We start from the raw sequence: 14488 nt of genomic DNA on the forward strand, positions 1-14488 counted from the left end.
TGTTTTTCCTTTTTCATTGTTTTTATTACATCACTATCTCCTATCGGTAAAAACATTATGGAGGTCAAGTTGGATTACATTTTATTTTATTTATCGAAAAAAATGGATAAATGATCCCTATACTTAGATCAAAGAGTAAATCGGTTCTTTCAATTAAAAATTTCATCCATTTGTACTGTTAAAAATGAGTGTGAGTAGCGGAATAACCAGATAGTAACATATGATGTACCACGTGTACCTCATGTTGATATATAAGGACCAATTTTTAACAGCAAAAATGGTTGAAAATTTTAACAAAAGGACAAATTTGCTAATTTACTTACTTTTTAGTAAAGAAAATAAAATACAATCCGACTCATAGTATAAAACTTCTATAATACTTTTAATTTTTTTTATGATGTACACTCTAAATGCATTAAATATAAATTTATATATGAAATTCTAAACCATGTTTTAGGGTTTAAAATGGGAATGCCGACCTGAACGATGATGACATGTTCAATGTATTGAACATTGTATCAATTATTAATGAAGCAGCAATAAATTAGACTATAACGATCAATGTTTTATTTTATTTCATTTTCCCACGGCAGTGATTTGACCAAAAATAATAAAAATTTTAGGCAAAAATATAGTGGTTGAAATATGAAAGCCGAAATGACAATAGACAGACGTATACACAATTTTTAGAACCCAACTTAACGATGTCTGGAAACTTCTTTTCTTAACATTAGGGTTGATTCAAATAATAATAACTGATTGGATTTTGATTCAGTTTTTCTTTACAAAATTTAAATTCAAATGGTGAAACTTTATTTTTTAATTAATTTTATGATATAGATAATAACCTAGGTTATCAATTAAAAATTAAATAAATATTTGACTTGGCTTAGTACGGCTTGAATTTAATTTAAATAAAAAATATTTTTAAAATTTAAATTTAATTATAAAGTATAAAAATATCAATTTAAAATATATTTTTTAATATTTTATTAAATTTTAAATAGTGAAATGAGTTTTTTTGGGTAAGTCAGACCAACCCAAAAATAAACCTGAGCTTAAAATTTTTTTAAGTAACAGATCTCGACCCGACCAATGGACCCCTCTATAACATACAATAAATATCATTTTCTTATTGAGTTAAGCTAATTTTATCTTTTAAAAGAAGTACAATCATTTCAATTGACAACAACAATATAATAAATCATTATAAAACTTGCTTAGAACAACATAATTCATACATGTTAAAGAAATTTAAGTTGAAATAAATTTGAATAAAACCTATGCATAATTTACGCAATGTGTAACTTTTTCAATGATAACACATTTTGTTAAGTTGTAATTAATATTTAATCAAGTTTTATTGATGTCTCTCAATAGTAAAATCACCAAAATTATACCTCAAACAAGTAAAGATTTTCCTTGCTATTTGAAAAATAATTAAATGGGAAAACTATTCAACATGCCTTGAAATTTAAAATTTTGATTAATAGGTCAAATCAAGTTCAATTTTTCCAATGTTCTACTTAAATATTGTTTTAGTTGAAATAGTAAAATTGAAGGAGTGAATGTTGGGCACTTGATCCATCATATGTATGTATATTTCTAGATTTTATGTAAAATATAAAAATATAAATTATTCTCAAAATAATATTTGTTGCTAGGTAAAAATAATATATTTTTTATAATTTTACAACTGAGTTAAGGCACGTTTGGTTCGCAGATAATGGAATAGAGTCGTAATAAGTAATTCAATTGTTTGATTGAATAAAATGGAATAGAATAGAATTGTAATAGTATTCTTTTGTGTTTAGTTGAATGGAATGATGTTGTAATAGCATAAAGAAATAAACTAAAATGACTAGAATACCCTTAACAAAAATTTTTAGGTAGATAATTATTGTTATTGTTATTAAATTTTAATAAGATTATTAATAAAATAATAAATAATTTAATCATATTTTAACATAATTATTATTAAATATAATTTAATAAAATAATATATAATTTAATAAAATTCTTAATATAATTATTCTTATATGAATTTACTAAATTCATAATATATAATACTATAAAAATAATATATAATCTACTTTATTATTTTTAAACGCAATACATATTTAATGTGCTAAAATATAATTAGTGAAACAAATAATTTAATTATTCTACAATAAAAAAATATTAGAAATAATAAATAACTTGAGAATTATATTTCACATCTAAACATAAGATTCATATATTAACAAAAAGTTACATGATTTCATTAGTTTATATATCATAATCCATACGTTATAAAATTTTACATCAAAAAGTTACAACATTGTAATGACATATATCATGTCATTATACCATCCCAAATATTACAAACACAAAAAGTTACCAAAATATCATCAACACAACCATGATTTTTAATGGTCAGCAAGAAATCTTCTGACCCATTTCAATCGCACATAAAAAGGTAAACTAAAGAAAATCAGCATTTGCGTTGGATGATCTGGAATTTTGCTCAATGCTCGATAGCGCTCATCCACAGTTAAACCTTCTATTTCACATAATGTTGGATATAAATTTAGAGATTTTTCTTGAATGGCGATTTCTGACATTTGTTGAATTACCACATCGGAGGCAATACTCATACTGATTTGTTCGCCAATGGCCCGTATGTTTTTCGTCAATAAAGTGGCAACATCATGAAATGAAGTAGAAGAAATATGATCACTTGCATCGGAAGTCTTTTTTTTTTCTTCTTTGAAGATGTGGAACCCCCTTGGTTTCTAGCTGGTTGTGATTCTGTAGTTGAAACATCTATGTCATCCAAAGAGACATCAGCTTCGCATCCATAGAAATCGTTTCTTTCTTCATGAATATTTGTAGTAGCTACATCCTCAACATTTATTCTTCAATAACATCAGCAACTGTTTGAGCATCTTTCCCAATGGCTCTATATTTTGCATAGATGGCAGTAAGTTGGTCATAATAAAGGAAACTACGATGCTTGAATTGACCGGCTTCTTTATGACTATAAAAATGAGGAATTCATATTAATTATAAGTTTGGTCAAAATAAGATAATAAAGACTTGAAATAATTCTTACACTTATGTATGAGTTCCACACCGCATCTTCAGCAACAACAAGCTGCCTATGCTCATCCCAACCAAAACCGTTATTGTTTTTTCCATTAAGCATGTCATAAATGATTCCCTTTTCAATATCCTAATCCTCGATTCAATATTAGGTTTAGCCTTCAACATTGCATTGGGTAAAACTTTTTCTAACATTTTTTCTAACTCATTTAAATAACCGGATTTGAATCCTGTATCAGCATTAAAGGTTCCAACATTGTGCAAGTCGACCATACAGGAAACCAACGCTGCATCTTCTTCTGGAACCCATTTTCTTTTGGTGCCTCGAGAATTTTGGGAAGAAACATTTGATTCTGGAAAACTTGACATAATTATCTTAAGAAAAAAATTTAAAATTAAGTTCAATATCATGAATCAAAAGGTCAACACTTTATAAAATTATAACACATGATGAATTAAAAGAAAATAAATTATAATTCAACAAGTCTAGTACAATACAAAAAACAATTCAAACACCACTCATGAAATAACATAAAAAAAATTAATGTTTACTATTTTTACCCTAAACCTAACTAATTTCTAGATGCTTGCCATTCATCGAACATTTGGTTGGCTAGTTCCATCCTCCAAGTAGCCCATGCATCCGATGGATGAATAATTACGATATTCGGCTCATCGTCATCTATCACATTACTAGGTAATCCTTCTCCCAACCCCGCTTCAATAGGATCAATACTCATATAGGTTCGAATAAAATTATAGAGCAAACAACATGTAATAATGATTCTATTATGCACCCTTACAGGATAAAATGATAGACTTCTAAGTATTCCCCATCTAAGTTTTAATAACCCAAAGCATCTTTCAATAACATTACATGCTGAAGCATGTTTCATATTGAAAAATTCTTCCGGAGTACTTAGCCGGTAACCTTGATGCCACTCATTCAAATGATATTTTTGTCCTCTAAAAGGTGCAAGAAATCCCTCACAATTTGTGTATCCAGCATCAGCTAGATAATAACAACCTATAAAAAAAAACTATTTGTCATGGTTAATTCCCCAAAACCAAATGGTCTTAAAGATTAATTCAAAGTCCTCTAATTTTGCACTTTACCATGAGGAACTTTTAGTCCATGTCTCCTACTAATGGCATCTCGAAGAACCTGTCCATCAGTAACAGAACATTTCCAACCAGGAAGAACATAAACAAATTGCATATCAGGTGTACAAACACCTAACATATTTGTTGCTATGTCACCTTTTCGCGTTCGATATCTAGGTTTATCAACTGTTGAAACCCTAATCTTGATGTGGGTTCCATCTAAAGCTCCTAAGCAATTCTATACCACATGTATAAAACCTTGAGTTAGGATACTATATTTAAATCTAAATCAACTAAATTATGTACAAGCTATATATATATAGAACTCACTCCAATACCTTGAACCATTTCCACCTTGGGTCTGTAGAATTAGCTGTAATTGGCTCTGCCATTTTAAATAACACATCTTATAAGCGTATAACAGCATTTAAAACATTGTGAAATGATCTGCTAACGGTTTCCCCGGACCTATTAAAGTGATACTTGATAACTCGATTTTTAAGGTGATGGGAAATGATATGTAAAAACATTGTCACTTGCTCATCAACAAGCATGTTCCTTGACGACTTCAATCCCCCTAAAGTTTGTAACATCTTACATAGTTTGAAAAATACAATTCTATTCATCCTAACTTGTTCAATACAGGTCTCGTCACTAGTATTTATAAGTCTTTTCACATAATCCTGTTTTGCATAAAAATCTAAAATCTAAAATCTAAAATCTAATCATTAGTCTATAAGTATGTAGGCTATGGATGGCACCCAATGTAAGTAAGAACCAACTCGCAATTGTACACAAATGTAAGTAAGAACCAACTCACAATTGTACACATTTGCAACCATGTTGTCAATGCAAGACCAATTCTTTTGCGCCTCACACTTTGTACTATTAAAGGCAGACGAGCCATTACTGCAAGATATTAAAGCGTTATATATCTTCAAATCATAGTAAAAGGGTCACATTTCTCTAATACTAATTTCAATAACAGTAAAATAAAATTAAAGAATTTAATTGTCAAAGAACTTATAGTGATTTAGTGAATACAAGACGCTCAACTGTGGGTGGAGGAAGCAATCAAACAAGCCAAAGAAGAAGAGGAAGCAATAACACACTATCAAATAAAAATGAACAATGCATATTTAGAATCTTTACAAAGCACAAAATAGAAATTAAAACTATCTTTGCAAGTCAAAAACTTGAAATTCATTTCTTTATAAATCACCCAAAAAAGAAAAAAAAAAGAACCTAAAGTAAATTAAATTAAATTAAATTTGGGTAATGCTTTTAAAATTAAATTTCTTAACGTCTACTTTAGAGGAGTATGAACGGGCTGTTATTCTTGGCTAGAGAAGCCGATGGGTATGTAAGACAATAAACATACTATGAGAGTGCCAGAATCGATGTTTAAGTTAATGATGGTGAAAGACCTTTTCAGAAAAGACTTTAAGCAGAGTAATAGTAGCTAGAGTTAAGTAAGGATGTCCTTGAAGTGGTATATACCTAGTTATTTATATCTTGGGCTCCTTGGTATCGTTAGACTAGGACTAAGACATTCCTCCTATGTGATTTGATTAAGATTGTTGACCTTTTTCCTATGAGATTGTCAAGCTCATTTGTTAATCCCATTGCTTGACCTATGACAGTCCTCCACTTCATTTGTTGATCCTACTAATAATGGTTGTTTATAGTTTGACATATCGTGGGAGGCTTGATCTTCTTGAGTATATAGATATATATTGGTTTGATGTTTATTCTCTTGAACCTTAAATTTATTTTCTTGAGTTGATATAATACAACTTTAAGGTTATAATGATAAAAACAAAAACACATATTCAAATAAAAAATGAAAATTTAACTTATTTATTCGTGGAAAAAATATTTGGATCCAAATACAAATTCAAGTTTGGACCAATTTTTTACCACTCATGTTTCTACCAAACATGAAAAACAAAAATATTAAAAACTTATCTGAACTAGTCCAATAGCTTTATACCTCAATTAAAGTTTCAATTATAATTTCATTACAATGAAGAATAAGCAAGAACAATCAGGCATGGAGCCTGGCGCAGGTCTGTACCCCAGCAACTAGAACTGGCCATATCAAACCAAAAAAAGAGGACTCAAAGACAATATCCCTAAACCATAACTATTTCCCTATAGTTATATTCATAAATATAATATGCCATATGATTTAAATGAAAAAACAACCCAAGAGCACAAAATTTGCAAATTTTGTCACAAGATGCAGGGGACAGTGCAATAATCTAATGCTGTAATGTAAGGCTCCCTCGACAGTCTGTCTGAGCAGTGACAATGCACTAAAACTGTTGTAATAACATCCAATAAGTATAATGATAAGGGGAATAACCCAGAGCACAATCTAAACAGATCACAATCTAAACTTCATGCTTCATGGACAATTTTCAAAGTTAACTTCAATAAAAGTAAATTGGATAATTTTTTCTTCTTTTTTTTTAAAATCCAGAGCACAATATAAACAGATCATTCAAGAAAAATACAGAAACCATTTCCAATTGAAAACTTCAACAACAGATTTACATGCAATTGCAAAGCCAAATAAAAGGAAATATGGAAATATGGAAATATATATTACCACTAAAGCTAGATTTACATGCAACAACATAAGGAACTCTCTACTTCGGCAAGATGGAGAAAGAAAATGCAAGACCATAGACATGCATAAACTGTCTCAGTAAAGATCACATGCAAGAAAGGGTTTAAAATAAGAAATAGAAGTAAAAGGGTACAAAGCAAATTACCTCGAAAATTTCTTCTTTTTAGAAACTAAAGAAACCTGCCAGACAAAAAAGAATTAAAAATTTGATGCCGCAACAGAAAAGATAATAACAAAAAAGCTGTTCATAGAAATTTCAAGACTGGAAAATAATTTGCACGCGTGGAATTTAAGCAAAGAAACAATGAAACATGCTGCCGAAACTGATAAAATGAAGAAAAGAAATGGGTTTTTATGTTCGTTTGTGAAAGTTACTGATCCGCTTAAATGTTCAGATCAAAGAAAATACAAAAAATAGCTATTTTTCCATTGAATTCAGATCAAAGATGAAGAGAAAAAACAAAGAAAATTATATATATATATATAGAGAGAGAGAGAGAGAGCATATAACCTGAAAATAGACATCGATAAAGTAAAAAAGCACTTGCCAAAACAGTTGGGCCAGAGATCTGAGGCAGTGGAGCCGACGAAAGATGCCAATATGAAAGTGAATCGGGAGCGGGGGTTGGGAGGGTAAAATAGGGTTGAATAGCTAAACGGTGATCTGGGAAGGGAATAGAAATCCCCCAAAAATCAGCCAATTTTTTGCATACACCCGTAATGGAATAAGCCCGTAATAGGGCATTCCATTGAACAAAACAGATGATTAGGTGGGCCCACAGAATAGGGCTGTAATGGCATAGCCATTACACTCAACCAAACATGCTGTAATATCCGATTGATAAGTGACATTAAGTACCTGACTGAATTGGTGTCACGAGCTAAGCAACAATTCAATTGAATAATGACAAAAAATACCCTTACTTAACAAAGTTTATTATGTTATCAAGCCTCTATAGTTTTTAACATTTGTACTTTACCATTAAACCAAAACCTAATTTGTTATCTATATCAATATTTTACAAATATATTTGTAATATAATTATATTTTTCTCCCACATCATAAGTGTGTCATATTCCAAAAGACTACAAAACCCATATTTGAGTTGGTGTTGTGGGTTAACCAGATACCAACTTAGTTAAGAAAAGACTAATATATCCTTTCTTTTAAATAATAACTAATATTATTAGAATGGTTCTTTTACCTTTTCACACTTTTATTGTCTTTAAATAAAACAACTAAAATCATGTATCAATTGATCAAACACGTCTTTCATAAGAGTTATACATAAGTTTTTTATCACCCCATCTATAATTATTATTGAATAATTTAAAAAGTATTATTCCTACATAAATTATTTTCTTTCTCCAGCATCTTAGGTGTGACATAATATAATTAAGTTTTTGTCACTGAATTGAGTGACACCAAACTCAATTAAAATCATTATATATAGCAACTATAGAATATATATATATATATATATATATATATATGTATGTAAATATAGTATAGATAGATAAATATAGATGAAAATATATATTTATAAAAATTGATATAAAAAATAAAATTTTGGTTGTGATGGTAAAATTGGTTGTTGAAAATGAACGTGTTTTTAGTTTAAATTTGACTATTTTTCTAAATTTACTTTGAATATATATTATGTAAAAGATAAAAATATTATCATATTATTTTATTACTTTTTATAATGAATAAAATATTTAATCATTTTTAATTAAGTGTTCGGTTAAGTCATGACACCAATTTAATTAAAAGCTTAAATATAATAAAGATATAGTATAAATAAATTTTATATATTATTGTTAAAAATAAAATAATTAAATGTATATACTCACGTTGCTCCTCCAATAAAAAACTAGTAATAATAGAAAAGTTTCGTTAACATACACTTAGAATGCAATTTGGAATGTGATTGCTAGGAATATTACTTTACAATGTTTGGTATGCATTGAAAAATATTGATTAAAATCTAGGAAAATTTATATCATCACATTTGGTTCACTAAGTACTTTATTAGGAATGTAATGATAATTTACAATTCATCTTTATTAAATAAAATATAATATTCATGTATTTAATTTTATAATAAAATTTATTCCTAACAAATATTTGGATTAAATATTAAATATTAAATTTTAATTGATAATTTTACTTTATTCTTTTCAAAGCCCCAATATAACATATTTTACATTGGATATTAAAAAAACATAATTTACTTGAATATAATACATAACTGCATTGAAATTTGATTGATCATTTGTAATCATTGCTCATTCTTGAAAATTATTCTAGTAAAATTCTCGATCACATACAACAATCATAATTCAAAGGTAAATAATCAATCAATCTTAGAGCTAAACCTTTTTTTTCCTTTTTCTCTTAAAGATTCATAAATACTATAATAAAATTAAATTTTTAATTAATATGCCAAAAAAAAGAAAAATATGTAAACGGTATTATATATAGATGATTAAATATAAAATAAAAATAAAATTAAGGAAAAATTTTACTTTCTAAGAATCTATTGAAGTAGTAGAGAAAATCAAGTAGTAGAAAGGATGGAGGCAATAGCTTCTTTTTCTTCTTTACATTTATTAATAGACTAATGTCATAAGCTAATTTAAAATAGTGTTAATTTTATCTAGATTTTTTTAAACTTTCCAATTTATATGAGAAAATAACTTTCTTACCTTTTATCATGAAATCGCATTGCCATGTTCATGGAAAGTAACTCTCAAGAGAAAGTTAGATTCTAAAAAAAGTAAATAAATTTGACATACCAAATGTTGAAATCACTTTGCAACTGATTAAATTCCCAAGAAAGTGACCAATTTCTATCATACCAAACACTACCATAATGTCATATATTATATAGCCTACGCTTATATAGATTAGTCCTATGATATACCTGTTGGATTTGGTGCCCTGAGTATAGTATTTTCGTCAATATACACTTGTAATTTTTCCGAATAGATTGGTTAATAAAACAAATGCATTGATTACATTAATATACTTTGTATAATTGTCCTCACATGGTTTTTGCACGTAAAGCAAAATAGAAGCAAATGTTGCTCATTGGTTGTCTAAATGTCTAATTAATACTAAGCGATACGACGTGATCAGATCGTAGTACGGAAAGACAGCTTGTATTAATAGACGAACCTAAATATGTCCTTTGTAACACCCCTACCCTGTATTCGTCGCCGAATTAAGGTTATGATGCATTACCGAACAAAACACAACCATCTCAAAATCAATACATATATATTATATATATTAGTTAAATATAATAAACTTAGTCTAATATAAAACAAAATGCAAAATATTAAACTTCTCTTTTAACCATTTTAATAAAGAAAGACATTAAAATCTAACTAATAAAGACATTACAAGTAGCAAATCCATAAGGAAATAAACCGTTTTAGTATGGCTATTATAATCATATACAATACAACAAAGTACGATCTTAAAACATTTATCTAGTCTATACATGTCATAGTTAGAATTTAAATATTTTAAATACCGAGATAATAGATAGGGTGATGAACTTGTCGACAATCCCGAGCTTGAAGCTTGATCTTTAAGTCTATAAAATAGAAAGACATAAGTAAATAAAGTAAGCTTTTATAGCTTAGTAAGTCTATAGCATAACAACAAATATATTTATAAAAATCATAATATTTCTGGTACACTTAATGAATTCGCAAACACCGTATATATTAACAAATACTTATAGATAAATGCATACATAATTATCAACAATTAAAACCGAGTGTATATACACTTTAACATAAATAGCCGATTGCATATATATACATATGTTTAACAAATTTTATAACCGAATGTGTATACATCTTTATTACTGCATACATCCGTATGCACATATGTACTTATCATGTGTATATAATTGATCATACACATATATGCCAATCACATTTTATATTCGTTTGTATATATATATATATATATATACTCCTTATGAATTTATACCTGAATACATAGCTAATACATATATTCAATATATATACATATTCTTCATATACATATAAATGAGTACATTTATATATATATATCTCAAATGCATACATAAATATTTATCAAACACATAGGCTCAACATATATATATTTAACAACCGCATATCACCATATGCATTTATAAATTCAACAATTGCACATACCTAAGGTACATATGCCTTTATTAATTGTATATACCGAATACATACAATTATATTTAACCAATGCAAAACCCGAATGTAGTTGTATACTCACCAAGCATGTAAAAACTGAATGTTTATGTATTCATCGATTTCATATAATCAAAATCATAGATATATCAATTGCATATTCTCACATAATTTAAACAGATTCATCGGCATTTAGCCTGCTAGGTTTTAAAACCTGATTCGGTACACCGGCTTTTAACCTGCTAGACATAAAGTCTGTATTACATTCGATCACTTTATAATGATCCAAATAGTGATCGAAACTAATAATTTCATATTCACTTCCATTCAAGAACCTTTACATGAATATACATGCATAATCGAAACTTTCACATACATATATAAATTTCATACTTAAATTCATTACAAGAACATATACACATAATCTTGCATAATCAAACCTTATATATAAATGTTATACATACCTTAAATTTATACCAAGAATTTATACATATACAACATTTGTACTTTAACTAAACTCAAAAACTTATATATATACATATATATATTCGAGTATTTTACATACATATATATATATACATATCTTTGACTAAATTCAAGACTTGTTCATGTATTTACATATATATATATATATTTGATCTATCGTATGTATATATATATAACTTTCTTACCTAATTTCAATAAAAGAAATTTACATATATATATTCATGCTTATTCAACATCACCTATTCTTGATTACATTTCATATCTTCATTACAAACCATGAATTTATACAAGATCATACTTGTATATTCAAACATGTTATATATATTATCCGCACTTCAAAATTTATTCAACTAATATACTTTAAATTATAGCTCAACATAAAATACAATTAGTATGCATGTATAAATATTAACTTAATAACTTTTAGTTGCTAATAGACTTACCTCGGACGGTGAAAAGTCGAAACCAGACGATTAATCGATAACTTTAGTTTTTTCCCGATCCAACTTTGATTTCTTCGGATCTCGATCTAATTATATTCAAAATAAGCTAGTTTAAATATAATTAAATTCAATTTAATCCAAAAAAAAACACATAAATGGGTAAATTACCATTTTGCCCCTAACATTTACACTTTTTACAATTTAGTCCCTATTGGATAAAACACAAAATACACAAAATTTGTTCACAACATACAAGGGCCGAATGTACCTATTGTTCATACAAGTCCTTACATTTAATTTATTTCACATTTTAGTCCTCAAAATTTAATTTCACAATTTAACTCTAATTACTCAATTTCACCAAAATTTCCAATACAAAACATATTAATCTAAAATATATCTTTCATTATTCATCATCAAACATCACATAACACAAATGTTCATCAATGGCACAACTCAAAATATTCATCAAAATTAAAAATCCAAACATGGGTCGGATAGTATTCGAAACAACGATATCAAAAACGTAAAAATTATTAAAAACCGAAGTAAAACATACCTTGAATTAAGCTTGATAATGACCGAATATCTCAAAGCTTTTAAACCCTATTTGCTTTTCTAAGTTTCGGCAATGAAGAATGAAAATAATGGCTTCAATTTGATTTATTATATCATTTGTTAATTTAATTCTTAGCTTACTATATTAACCTTTATTACAAAATATATAAACCTTATAATATAATGTCATTTTTTACCATTATCACCCACTCACATAATAATGGGCTTTTTACCTATTAAGAACTCCATATTAACAAGACATTAGCAAATTAACACTTTTCACAATAACTAGCCAATTTTTCATTTTACGCGATTAAGTTATTTTTCTTTAATCGATCACTCAAACGACAAAATTAAAACACGAAAATTTCACATAATTAAATTCACACATAATAAACACACAGAATAATATTAAAATATTTTTTGACTCGGACTTGTGGTCCCAAAACCACTATGTCCGATTAGAGTTGAAATCGGGCGGTTACATCCTTAGTTTAATCGAAAATGAGCAAACTGATTGAAAGACTAATATGTCGTCTATTAAGTCCAATTAAGGAGATGTCTTGTCTTGGGTATCGGAGCGGATGACTCCCAGAAGATACAGACATAGATGTGACTGACAGTACATCGGAAAGGACTCAAGTAGAATAGATCCTGAATCTGTTTATGGATTTATTCACTTGTAACTTTCATAGTGTGTCATACCTAAATCCTGAGCAAAGGATGGACTATGTATGTGTGACTCGTACACTTTAATGTAAGTAAAAGTCTGAGTTCAAATAGATAAGGAATCGAAAGCTAGTGTGTTGGATGTACTACTTCTGTAATATGTAGCATCATTCACAATAGTAGAATTTATAGCCCAAAACATGGATAAATGATATCCTCTAATTGGCATTACATGGTTGATAAAAAGTAAATGTGGCCACGGGTTGTCCGTTTTTATGATGGATGACTTGATCACTATTTGATAGTGATTGACTTTTCATGAAAGAAGATATAGTGGTTACCATGAGATAAAGTAGGATCATATTTGGAGAACAAATATTATCCCAAAGAGATCAAGGATATCCTATGAGGGTAACACACTTATGACAAGGTCATTGTACGAGTATTAAGTAGTTGTTTTCGTAATCGTATGCTGTTGGGGAGAGCTTAGTCACGACACTATAGTGGAATGACTTCGTGACTAAATGAGTTTATAATTAATAGGCAAAAAGTTGGAACTTAATTAGAAATCATTTGAGCTTCAACTTCATATGTTCAATCGCTCCCTCTGCTAGCTCGTTGACATGGCATTACCAATAGGGGACCTTCCCCTATATATACCCCGAAGCACAAAGGCTAAGAGTCGATCTTTCTTCCTTCTTAAGAAACCTTAAGTCTTCCAACTTTTCTCCATTCTCTCCTCTCCTCCTCCTCTTCCTTCAACCTAATATTTCGACTCTCCATCTGTCACAAATGAATCGGTCCTCAAATCACTATCATCTTCTCCTCTTTATTCTCTCTTTATTAATTCCATGTATCAACACATATACCTAATACAGAGCCTAATGACTGAACACAAATTATATTATTGTTCTCTCAAATATACCCCATTACAAAATAAAACATTGACACTTACATAAAGTTATTCCCTTCATTTTCAATATAGATTCAATCATTGTATTTCTGATGAGTTAATATGCATAGGAATCTGCGACTTTCATCAACTATCATAGGTGGTATTATAACCACATATATTTATTTACTTCAAAAGTTCTTCTTTTGAGGATAAGATAGCATCAAATATTGCCTTAAAGAAAACATCACTGGAATCACTGGTCAAGTTTCAAGCATTTTATGCTACATTAAAAAATTTACAATATCTGAATTTTTATTCCTATGTAAATGAATTTTTATTGTACTTTAAATATATATAAAATTTTAATTTTGATTCAATTATACACATCAATATTCAATAATATTTTTATGT

The 14488-nt window shown here is 28.2% G+C and overlaps 1 long non-coding RNA gene across 1 annotated transcript; it reads right to left on the minus strand.

The window, feature by feature from the left end:
* Positions 1 to 3205: 3205 nt before the first annotated feature.
* Positions 3206 to 7006, minus strand: LOC105775152 (uncharacterized). Its single transcript, XR_008190208.1, has 4 exons — positions 6969 to 7006; positions 5009 to 5097; positions 4527 to 4573; positions 3206 to 4426 (listed from the first exon to the last, which is right to left on the minus strand). It is a non-coding gene; the product is annotated as an uncharacterized LOC105775152 (long non-coding RNA).
* Positions 7007 to 14488: the final 7482 nt, after the last annotated feature.

This window comes from Gossypium raimondii, chromosome 10 (genome assembly GCF_025698545.1).
Source record: "Gossypium raimondii isolate GPD5lz chromosome 10, ASM2569854v1, whole genome shotgun sequence".
NCBI classification, from domain to species: domain Eukaryota; kingdom Viridiplantae; phylum Streptophyta; class Magnoliopsida; order Malvales; family Malvaceae; genus Gossypium; species Gossypium raimondii.